Here is an 11,434-nt window from a genome sequence, read left to right as displayed (position 1 = left end):
CTGTTACAATACTGACATTATTGAACTCATTGTACAAACAATTTGAGCTACACTGGGCAGGTGTATTGTTACCTGTCAGCTCTGTGTTCCTGAGGGAGCCCTGGCACCCAGCTTGCTGGACTTACAAAGGACTTTTTCTATTCCCCATCCCTCCCCACCCCTCCCCCCACCCATACACACCTCATCTACCCAGAACTAAGCAGAAGAAAAGTTTAATAGGCATCTCAGGCCATGCATTCCTCGGTCCCAGTATGGGAGGCCTATTTAAACTTGATTGACTAAAGCTCGGTTGCTGGGTTAGGGAATGCTGAGGCAAGAGACCGAGTCAGAGGTGGGTATGGGTGACATTTGAACAATAGTTAAGGGTTCATCTCAATGTCTAGCCTGTTGGAACCCTGACCACACATGCTGTCATACTTTTCCAGGGATGACTGGTGGAAGTCCTCCCCACAAAGTTATGAACACTCCAAGTAATCAATCCCCTTAAGTCTGTTAAAAGACTACAGTAAAATCTGAAAGTCATGCTAAGCTGAGGCTTATTCACAACAGGTAAAATACAAAACACTGATGCTGACTTCACAGTGCAAGCATAGCTAGGCCATCTGAGAAGAAACAATGTGGTATCCCTTCCAGTATATCTTCTATATTCATAATAATTTCAAGCTAGCTCTTGGGTGTCTAGTTGCTCCTTAAAACTTAATGTTTTTCCTGTTGTTAATCAGTTTGTTGAGATGTTCCAAACCAGATAACCGCTTGTCACTGAAGAAGGTAAAAGAATGCTTTGAAGAGGCTAGACTAAGGGTATAAGAAAGCTGTAAAGCAACAGTGTGCTTCAAGAGAGAGAAATCTCTCTGACACCATCCGCTGTTCATAGATTCATAGATTGTAGAGTCAGAAGGGACCACAATGGATCATCATGTCCAATGCTCCTGCCCCTGGCAGGAAAGAGGACAGAGGTCAGATGTTGTTCTCGAGAAGCTGAGAGAAACAGATTGTCTCCCTTCAACGATCATGTTAGAAACTTTGCTTGTCAACAAATCACCCAAGTGCCTTGGAATGGTGAGATTCCAGCTCTCGCTCTCTCTTTTTCTTTCTCCCTCTTTCTCTCTCTCTCTTTCTTTATCTTTCTTAGGTATAGCTATCTGAACCTGAATTTTATTAGTTAAGCTTGAGCTAGGTTTCCCCAAATACTCAATGAAACCAGGGTAATATTATAATTGTTTTGTTTGTTTTTCCTGCTCCAGCACTGGGTCTGCTGCTCCTGGTGTCCTGGCTGCATGTCTCCAGCTGTGCCCCAGGGGGCAAAGGAAAACCCCTTGCTGTGGACTTAAGTAGCTGCTGGCTCCCAATCAGTTAACATTCACCCCGGGTACTATCCCCTTCCCAACTGTGTTTCCTAAGTAATTAACTTTGCCCTGTCCCTGACCTGACCCTCCCCCATACCTGCAACTTCATAACATCAAAGGAACAGGGCTGTCTTTGCCCTGTTACAGAGTACTAAAGGAGTTATATAGCTGTATATTCTCATGCATTCTTTTCAGGGTTCATATGTATGTTTTTATGTAAGGCAAAAGTGGGTAACTCCTACAGGCACTAAAGAAGCTATTTAGTTGTAAAAACTGTATATTTTTCTTTCTGCTATCATAGCTTCTGATTTACACGCCACTTGCCATCTTTCTGTGACTAATCCTTAATTTGTTTCTCAATTTATCACTTGAAATGAACAGATGTATTTGAGATGATCACAGTGACTAAAAATCACTACATTCTGCAGCATGTAGTGTTCAGTGACCTCCAAGTTCTTTGCATACATTTTTGAACAACCCTATGGCCTATGCACTGCTTATCTCTGTTCAACAGGTGAGGAAAGTAAATAACAGAATGTTTCAGCATCTTGACAGAGAGACTGCAGGAGTCCTGTGGCAGAGCTAGGAACAGAAGGCAGTTCTCTAGATTCATTACTGTAACTGATGAGCCAAGCAAAGACTTCTTAGCAAAGGCTTGGGTAGATTTGTTTGAGCCAGAATTATTAGAGATTTCAGTGGTAGCTGTACACTCACAAAGGTAGATCAGCCTATTTATTTTGAAGGAGCTGTTAAAGACTCAATGCTAATTGCTAATTACCTAACAATTAATAATTGTAGGTAATTACTATAATTAATAATTAGGTAGGTAATTACCTAACAATTAATAATTGCAAATAATTACCTGCAATTGGCTAACATAAAGCCAATGCTTTCCTACATCTCTCAGTGTATCCTAGGGAATGTTTTCAAAGACATACATGGCAGTTAAATGTCTAACTTTCATTGGAAATAGGTAGGTTTGTGCCTGAGAGAATCATCCTCTGACTTTTCTTTTGTATGTATTGGTGTAGAGACTAGTTTGTGTTTTGTATGTATAGCACCATAGAGATGAACAAATGACTTCCTCCTGTCTAAAATGCATGATTAAAAGATACCCATGTACTGTAAGTATTAGTATAGTGAATGGTATGTAAGCATAGTGTGATTGATCAATCTAGACAAATGTAATATTACTGGAACAAGTTTTTTTATGCAAACTCTAATTTTCAGAAGTTGAAATAGGTAACCATTGCTTCCAAGACTGTTTTACTGCGGCTTTACTAATGGTCTCTTGTACTAAATGAATTTTAGGGGATCTGATGATGAAATGCATACGGGGGGTTGCAGATCAGTGCCCCCACGGTGAGTGAGGGAGTGGGGCTGGGGCTGGGGCAGGGCATGGGAAGGAGCCATGGGTGGCTAATCAGGCATGTGCGGAGGCTGGCTCCTGCCTCTTCACACTTCCTTGGGGGAGGCATGGGAGGCATGTGCCCCCTGGATTTGTGTGGTGCCAGGGCAAGCTGCCTGCTGCAGGCTGCCCCCAGCCTATGCCTTGCAGGGGGGGCTGGGCTGAGGCTGCACTTGGGGCAGGCAGGGGCAGGGTGGGCAGCGGTGCTGGGAGGGGGGGCTACAGGGTGTGCTACAGCTGCCCCAGAATTCACCGTAGCCCCCACCCCAGCACAGCTGCCACCCACCCTGCCACTGCCTGCCCATGGAACAACCCCGGCCCAGCCCCCACACTGGAAAGAGGCTGGTGCAGCACCTGAGTCTGCAGCAGGCAGCCCACCCGTGCCCCACACAAATCCAGGGGGCACATGCCCCCTATGTCTTCTCTAGGGGTGCATGAAGCTGTAGGAGCTACTCTCCCTCCCCACCCCCTGGCACTGCCTGCATGAACCATTCATGGCTATGTCCTGCTTCCCACCCTGCACCACCCTGGCTGGGCAGTGCCTATCCCTACCCCTGCTCCAGTCGCAGCCCTACTCCCTTTCTCACCATGGAGGCCTCTATCTGCCCCCACATGCCCCTTCCCCCCCACAGATTTACTGGCTAGATGCCGCTCTCCAAGCTGCAGGGCTACATTCCTGGTTGTGTGCATGCTGTGTCTGTGCACTTGCATTGGCATTTATTGGTGACATTATCAGCCAAATAGGCCAAAAAAAGCCAATTGCCTATAATGGCAATTTTCCTTTTATTGGTGCCGATACAATATGAACCAATATGTCGGTGCACCTCTACTTGTTGGTGACTCAATTTTTTTTGCTTGGAGTTGGAGTGTGCCAAGCACACAAGGCTTTGCACTTGCAATGGATCAACTCTTGGATCTCCTGGTCAGTCTTATCAAACGTGTTTTGATGTTTCCTGGTAGAAAATCTAAGTGCTTCTTCACTGGTACTGCTGATAACGAACTTGAAGTCATGCCATGTACTGCTGACATTCTTCCATTGTTGTTGATGGGAATTTGCCAGTTTTTCATTGAGGCACTGGTGGAAGAGGTATCGCTTCTTTCGTTCTATGCTGACCTTCCATTGGCATGGCTTCTGCTACAGCTGTTGTTTGGGAGCCAGTTTGAGTGACATAAGCGAGTGGATGAGTAAGTGATCAGACCAGCAATCATTAACTTCTAGCATAGCTCAAGTGATTTGAACATCTTTACGATCCTGGGCATGAACTATGATGTAATCGATCAAGTGCTTAGATTGTGGATATTGTCATGATGTCTTTTGGTTTTCTGGTGGAACAGTGTGTTGGTGATGGTGAACCCATATTCTTCACATTTGTTCAAGAGGAGGATACTGTTGGAATTAACCTTTCCCACTCATTTGCTGATGGTTCCATTCCAGAGGTTCGAGTCCCTTCCCATTCTGGCATTGAAATTTCTGAGCAGAATAAGACCATCTCCCTCTGGAATGCCAGAAAGGACTTGGCCAAGGTTCCTCCTTGCTTTCTTTGGCAGCATCAAGAGTTGGGGCATATGCACTGACAGTGCCATAATGGGTTCCTGCAAGTTTGAGACAGAGAGACATAAGGCACTCATTCATTCTGCTAGGGAACCCATTGAGTTGGTTTATGATTTTATTCCTAAAGCCAACTCTGTGAAGTTAGTGTTCTCTTCCCTGTTTACCCTTTACAGAAGAGGGTATAGCTGTCACCTTGTTCTTTGAGCTGCCCATCTCCCACTTGTTGGGTCTTGGACACAGTTATCCAGTCAGGAAGAAGGTGAGCAGAGCAGATCCTAAAGAAGGCTGGTCAGTCAGTTATGTCACAACCCAATTAACTTGTGCCCATGCCACTGAGCAAGAGATACCATTCAAATCATCTCCATTTGAATATTAAGGGTTAAAAGACTTCCCTGCCAAGAAATTCCTTGAAACAAAACGCTGGTGGTGTACTGCAGATAATTGGTCAGCTGAAATAAAATGCTAGGGGAAACTGTATATAATTGGTCCAAAAATAAGCATAAGCTCCTCACACGTAGCACACACGTAACAGGTAGAGAAGCCTAACCCACTACCTTGTAACTTGAGGAGACAAAGAGCTGCCACCTGCCAAAAATTAAAGATTCCATATAACGGTTCACGATTGGGCATCTCTGTCAAACATCAATCACCCCGTCAGCGTAAAATATTGACGTAGAAAGTCTTGCAAGCTCGACCGTTCGTTCCCGGTGCCACGTCCGTCATTATCTCGTTGTAACCTAACTGCGTGCGTGTACTCGACTCTGTAACCAAAGTTATATGCGTATACTCAACTCTATAACCGAAGCTGTAACGGAACAAAGGCTCGCCTGCGTCGTCCATCACTATCTAGGCGACGTAAGTAAACAAACTCCTGTAACCTACACGTGTCTGTGCCTGGTTAATTCCACTCCATCCATCACTACCCGCCTGCCGAGCTCTAAATCTAAACACTCCGGTGTGAGAGTCAGACAAGCTGCCGGCGGCTGCTCTGATTCACGACAAATTACAGCTGCCATATCACTCTCCTGCCTCATTCAAGTGCTAGCTGACCTCCTTGTAACTGCTGTCTTTGTGCTAGTTCATGACTTGGAGCTTCCAGGCCTCACAGTCCTGCTCCCACTGTCACTAGCTGCTTGCTGAAGGGCTTAAAAATGTGCTAAAGCTGTTTTCATGTAAGAGGCCAGCACATATTTTTTTATAATGAAGATGCTGCTGCACATCAGCTTCCACATTGTTCTTGACAAAACAGGACCTTGATCCAATGGCAAGGAGGCCAAGACATTGGAAATTTTGTTCTGCTGCAGCCTTCTGCCTTCACAGCTGTTGAGATTATAACATCTTCTGCCTGCTCCACCACTGAGGACCTATGGCTGGGGGCTGGATGGGCTTCTTTTATTGGCTACCTGTTCTCATCATGTCACAGCACCATCAGAGGATGTATGTGGCTTTTCAGGAGGGAGTCTTAGGGTAGCTTGTCATATTCTATATTTTAAAGTTGCACTTGCTTTTAGAGTGGTGAATTATAGTATGGTTCAACTGATATATTCAGCCTTATTTAATCATTGCTTACATTCTGTAGAGCCTCATTATTATCTGAACTTTTCATTTTGTTTATCAGCTGGCCTTGAGTTGTTTTTGTAGAGCTCATAGTGCCCATTATATTAGATCTTTTCTTTTTTAACACCGTAAGAAGCTTTTCTAACATAACATAGCAATGACCTTGTTACCAGCTTAAATTAACTGAACTTGGCACTAACCAGCTGGATCAGAGGGATGAAATGTTTGGATATGTTAATGAAAGGTGATAAGGGAGACCAATGGATGATGCCCAAAGTAAGACACTGGAAAAGGGCCAAATTAAGAGGTGTGCTCATGATGAGTCTGTTGAACAAAAGAATATGCTGACAGGATAAAATATGGACAGTATGCTGACCACAGAGATCAGTCTGAAAGCAAGGAGTTATCAAAGGAGTGCAGTTAAAGAAAAGCATAAAAAGGGGCAGCAAGGAAGTTAACTAGCATCATCATTGTCATAAATCCAGCCTTCAACATCTGTCTGGATTATCCCAGCCAATGACGCACCCTATGCTGCCATCTTTTCTGTTGAGCAAAGTAACATCTGGGATTGGGTGAGATTATTATACAGAATGTTTTTCTCTTTCTGATTACAGAAACTACTTACTAGTAAAGTTAGACTTTGATTTTAGGACACTCTGTTGTCTGCATTTGTATTTCAGTTTCGATTTAAGAGTTAATTGTGCTTTAATGATCCCTAAGCACTATCTGGTGTACAGTGGTGCTAATGGGAGAGCATTGCCACCTGCTGTCACCACCACATTCTGGTGGTGCTGCCCTTCCTTGGTCCGTGACTGCTTATTCATCAGCATTGCCTCTGCTTATTTCACATCTAACTTTTCCTGTAGGCCTTTCCATTATCCGTCACCTGTAGATGTGCTGGGTAGCAGCACACCTCTGCCACCAGAACAATTGTATTTACAAATTGTACTTGCTTCTTAAAGGGTGTTCTGTATTATTAAGCTTCCCTCAGATATTTTTTCATACATTTCTATATGCCTCTTCATACCTGTGTGTCATTTGTTCTGTGCTCAGTGGAAAAGGAAATAAACAAAGAATAATATTGTTAATTACTTTCTGTTACTAAGAATCTTGATATGACTTTGTACTGAGTATTAGTGAGTGCCTAACCATCTCTTGCAGAAATTCCAGGACAAGAAAAGGGATTATTTTCTTGCACTTGTTTAAATTTTAATTGCCTTATCAACTAGCAAACAAGCTTCAAGCTAAGGCTTGCAGATGTTGAAATCTAGGTCATCTTGTTTATGCAAAAACTATGTTTTCTATGCTATAGCATGATGGTTTAAAAGAAACAATTTAGGAAGATTTTAAAGCATTTAGTAAATCCATAAAAATGTTATATGCTTTTTAAGGACAAAACTGTAAACTGACCGTTAATTTTCATACAATTCTGCTATAATTCTTTTGCTCTGTACATACTTGGTTTTACCTTTAACTAGCTAGTTCTAAATGAATAACTGCAGAGAGCTTTCCTTATTGAGGATGTAGTTGGAGTAAAAACAATTTACACTTTTCTTAATCTGAGGTTATCCAAAGCCTTCCATACTGATTAGACTTTATGGGATTTATAAAACTGTTTTGTTTGTTTTTTATCCACCCACCTTTTTTTCTTCCCATGTCAGATAATGCAGATAATGCAAGAATTATTTTGTTTCATTCCTTTTGATTTTACTAAAGGCTCAAACTGGATTCTCTTCTGATTATGAAGCCATTTATCAATTCTAGGTTTGGGGCAGATGTGGCTGGCTAGTATGGAAGGCTTTGGATCACCTCAGATTATGAAAAGTGTAAATTATTTTTACTCCAACTTCATGGGCTACATTATCAACAAATAAAGCTCTCTGCAGTTATTCTTTTAGAGCTGGGACACAATCTGAGAAACTACCTATTGGTATACATACAGTATCAAAAATTTGTACAGTGCTGTGTGGCAATGAAGTTATGAAAGCAAGATGGAGTGCAGTTTATGCACAGAGCAAAACATGATAAAATAAGTTGTACACACAGATAAAACCAATTAAGGTTGCTGTAACTGAGGTCATAATTTGAGGGTAGTAGAATTGTGCATTTTTAATGGAGGGTAGGAATTTGCATGAAACTTTATCATGAAAGGTGATGTAGCCCAGTGAATTAAGCAAAAAGTAGGGATTCAGGAGTTCTGTGTACTGTTAACATCTCAGCCACTGTCCTGGGAAACTGGGAAGAAACTAATGTTTCTCTTTCTCCATTTTCCATTTTTTTAATTGGGGTAATAATATTCTGTCTTCTCTTCCATTTTTTTAATGAAAAGCATTGTAGAGATGTGTGGTATATATATATATTTATTACCTGGAACAATTCAAAAGCCAGAAAGAATTGAGCTGACTTTCCAGTTTGCAGGATACGTTTGTAGAGCGTGAACTAAAGGAAGTAATTTAAACATTTTTCACTGATGATCTGAGAAAATTTTATATAGAAATGGATGGTGAAACAAAGTTCATGTAGAAAACAGGTTGCCATTTGTTCTACAGAGGAAGAATCACAGTTGTTCATTACTCATGTTTACAGCACATGTTGCTTCTCTACTTCTGTACGGTAATACAGTAATAAAACTGTAATATCTGAACCACAAAATGTTTCATTGGATGGAAATGCCATGTTCTGGCTGGCTTACACATAAATAACAATATATGTATTGTATATAGTAAATATTTAACTGTGAACATGTGTATTACCATAACACATTCAATTAAGTTTTTTATTATACTTCTTATAAATACTAAACCTATCAAAGGGAAATATATTTTGTATTTGATAGTCGACATCTAGGTTCTGCTGTGCATTTTATTATAATAAGATCATAATCTTTTCATGGTAAAAATAAAAATAGGCATTAATCAACATTTGGAATCAGCTGACAGAGAAAATACCTGAAAACATAAGGTTGTCTATGGAAAAACATCTATAGAGCCTAAACAAAGCTCCTGATTGGTCCTGAATCCCCCACATTCAAGACATCTTTTTCAAAGTAAATTTTGGACTTCTGCATTTTTTCTAAACTGTCCAAATTTCAATTCAAGTATATAAAATAATAAACAGAATGCAAAGGATTTTAAAATGGTCAATGTGGCAGGGATAGGGTCCTGGCTCCTGCCACGCTCCCACAGAAACAGCCCTGTGGGTGGGGGAAACTCACCTGGTGGGATCTGGATACATGGCACAGCTCCAATGTCTGGGGGAACACAGCTGCTGGCAGTTCCAGGAGCGCGGGAACCTATGCTCTGGAGAACCGGCCCTGATTGGCCTGCAGCAGGCGGTGGACCATTTAAAAGTGAGAATGCCAAGGGAAGCATGGGTTGGTGTTCCCAGGCAGAAAACACTGGAGCCTGCAGGAGGGGAGACCTCCGAAGAGAAACTCCCCACACCAGACCCTCAGGGAATGCTGGGAACAGGACAACCCCAAGTGAGGATTGTCCCTCCCGGAGAGATAAATAAAGCAGGATGGGGGTGAGTGATGTGGAGGGTTGTCCCCATAAGAACCCAAGCTGGGATTTTGGGGAAAGAGAACCCCATGAGCAATGACTGGCATAACTCCAGCCAAGTGAAGAAGAGATAAGGAAAGAGAGAGAAAGAAAATGAGCCAGCTACCAGGAAGAGAGGGAAGTGAGAGGGAAACTGAGGCAGCTGACCTAAGGGAAAGGGTTAAACTGCACTGCTGGTGGGAGGACCTGAGCAGAAGCACAGTCTATGGCAGAAGGAGAGAGAAGGACTCTGAGGGATTTCCTGGACATAGGTCTGTAAATGAAGAACCAGGTTGAGAGCCTCAGCTAAGAGGGTTTTTTTTGTGGGTTTAATTTTGTCCTACTGGAGACAAATCCTAAGAGGGGAGTATGAAAAGGAGAAAATACTTCCCTAGAGATTTGAGTTTTAGTTAACAAAGAAGCAGGACAGGATTCCCAAAGAGGGGGAAATTGGCTAGGGTCCAAGGTTGGTGACTTGCATGGGAATATCTCCAAGGGACCTTGGAGAAATAATGCATGTATGATTTAAGGAGCATATCCTTAGAGTGAGTGAATGGATGAAGGGAGAGAACCAGTTACTGGGAGTATAAGACAGGGAGAGAGAGACTTGGACAAGCTCCATTCAGTACCCACAAAGCACAGTGACCATCCACCCAAAAGAAAAGGGGCAGGGTAAAGGGGAGGTTCAAGCCCTGCAGAATATCTGTGATGAGACCCGATGGACCGCCAAGCCAGAACATCCATCCTCCTGTACATATTTACCATCAAGACATGACTGGTGAGTGTGGGGGATATATATACATTGTGATCCCAGTATTCTGGTGTGTTTTTGAAGCGAGAGAATACAACTCACTCACAGTCAAATTATAGTCCTCTCTTTCTTTGTCCCCCTTTTCTAGCCTATGAATCTTGTCACTACTGTCCTTAGAAAAAGACCCCTCTAATGGGCTTCTCAACCGTTAAAACTATTTTCATTTGACCTATAGAAACAACAATGGCCCCGAATGGAAGAGAAGACCACCTGTGCGCCCATCTCCCTCAGCACGCCCCCCAGAGCTTGGTAGACCTCCATCAGGCGATCGGGGCTCCTCCTGGCCGCATCATTAGTGCCCACATGGACTAGGACCATGGGGTAATAATCGGTGGGCTGGATTACGGTTTGGAGCATCCCTTTCATGTCCTGAATCCTCGCTCCGGGTAGACAGTATACTTCACGTGCTGAGGGGTCCTGGCAACAGATGGAGCCCTCTGTACCTCTCAGGATGGAGTCACCAATGACGATCACGCGACGCTTTCTCCTCCTGGTCGGCTTGTCTCCATCAGCTGGCACGGGACTCGGTGAGCGTGGAGTCCCTTCTTCCCCAGTTCTTTCCTCCCTTTCCTCCTCCTCGTGGGCTGCCAGGGCCGCGTACCTGTTCTCCAGCCGTACTGGAGGAACTGGTGGCACCTCTTTTCGAGCAGCCCTGGCACGGGTGGTGACTGTCTGCCACTCAGCAGTGGAGGGCTCTTCTTGCGGCTCATCCTCCTTGGTCGCACAATCCTGCAGGGATAGAAAATATCTGTCAGTTTCCTCCTCCACTTCTCAGATTCCCCTCAGCCTGCTAACCTCCTCCTGGAGTTCCCTCACCCGTGCCTCCAGGGCCCTAAGGCGGGCACCTGCAGGACAGGTGTGGGGGTCTCCAGTCCCTGCCCCCCCAGGCCTTGCTGGGTAGCTCTCGCAGGCCAGGGGGTTGGGGGATGCCAGCCCCCCCGTGGGCTCCGTCTGGGTGGAGGCCTCAGACAAGCCCCGGGAAGGCCGCGCCCCCCAGGCAGGGGCCCTAGCAGCACTCCGGGTCGACACCATCGCCGGAGTTGCTGAGTATCTGGCTGAGTTCAGGTCCTCTGCCCTGCGCTAGCAGGAGTCCACCTCTGGGCCCCTCCTGCTTGTCCTCCGGCACGAATGTCGGCGCAAACGCCGGTGCACTCTAACAGACCGTGCGTGTTTGCGCGGCTCGGGAACGCGGCTCCCTACCGGCTCAGCAAAAAGGGATGC

The sequence above is a fragment of the Alligator sinensis genome, unplaced genomic scaffold (assembly GCF_000455745.1).
Source record: "Alligator sinensis unplaced genomic scaffold, ASM45574v1 scaffold738_1, whole genome shotgun sequence".
NCBI classification, from domain to species: Eukaryota; Metazoa; Chordata; order Crocodylia; family Alligatoridae; genus Alligator; species Alligator sinensis.
Note: the sequence above shows the minus strand (reverse complement) of the source record.